The sequence below is a fragment of the Empidonax traillii genome, unplaced genomic scaffold (assembly GCF_003031625.1).
Source record: "Empidonax traillii isolate 1590-97213 ecotype Southwest subspecies unplaced genomic scaffold, ASM303162v1 scaffold706:size701851, whole genome shotgun sequence".
Classification (NCBI taxonomy): Eukaryota; Metazoa; Chordata; class Aves; order Passeriformes; family Tyrannidae; genus Empidonax; species Empidonax traillii.
The window spans coordinates 164,340-165,721 of NW_020955899.1; positions in this window are offsets into that span (position 1 = coordinate 164,340).

The window sequence follows — 1,382 nt, forward strand, 5'->3', positions numbered from 1 at the left end:
AGGGAAGTGATCCTTCCCCTGTACTCAGCGCTGGTGAGGCCACACCTTGAGTATTGTGTTCAGCTCTGGGCCCCTCAGTTCAGGAAGGACATTGAGGTGCTGGAGCGGGTCCAGAGAAGAGCAACGAGGCTGGTGAAGGGACTTGAGCACAAGTCCTATGAGGAGAGGCTGAGGGAGCTGGGGTTGTTTGGTCTGGAGAAGAGAAGGCTTAGAGGTGACCTCATCACTCTCTTCAACTACCTGAAGGGAGGTTATAGCCAGGTGGGGGTTGGTCTCTTCTCCCAGGCAACCAACAATAGGACAAAAGGACATGGGCTCAAGCTCTGCCAGGGGAGGTTTAGGTTAGATGTTAGGAAGAAATTCCTTACAGAGAGGGTAATCAGGCATTGGAACAGCCTACCCAGAGAGGTGATAGATTCACCATCCCTGGAAGTTTTTAAAAAGAGATTGGATGTGGCCCTTAGTACCATGATATAGTAATTGGAGTTGGATCAGGGGTTGGACTTGATGATCTTGGAGGTCTTTTCCAACCCAATCTATTCTATGATTCTATGATTCTATTCTATTCTATTCTTCTATGAATAAATAACACATTTCAGACCTTTTTTACCCCCACGGCATTTCTTCATTGAAACTTCTGACCAGCTCTTAATATAGAATGCTGCACCTTCATTTAATCCGCAAAATTAATGCAATTTTTTTCCTTGAAAGAGAACTAAAAAAAGTGGATTTTTTTAATCTGAGTGATAAATCTGCTAAGCCCTTTGAACTTATAAAGGACAAATTTTTTTTAGAAAGCAGTCCCTTCATAGCAGTATTTCTTTTAGATACGGTTCTGGATCCTGGGAAAGCATAAAGAATTATCTCTAGGGGGTGATCATGAAAGGTCATTAATCTAATGAAAAAAAGATTGTAAAAGTAGTTGAATAGGGCAAGAGTTTTCAGAAAAGCAGATTTCAGCAAACAGAGAGATGTTAAATAAAGTAATTATCTGAAAGAACTTGAAGGAGTACAGGTAGGATTACTGAAAGAATAATTTGTAAGCCAAACTATTAGGCAGGAAAGGCCAGACAGCAGGAGTAGCAGAGACCATTATACCTGCACTGAGAGCTCTTTGGTAACTTGGACCAGTGAGAAATGAATCATACAAAAACTGAAATCCAGGATGAACATAAAAACCAAGAACACATAGATAAAAGCAAAGATCTGAGCAGATGTAATGTGGCATAAAGGGTTATATAAAAAAGTTCTAGACTTAAAAGGTAACAAGAAGAGAAAGGGAATAGTGAGGACATTTTTGAGAAAAAAAGAAAAGATGCTAAGAAAATGAAAATGCCTAGTAGCTCCCTGTCCTGCTGAGAGAACTTTGCACAATTCCAAAA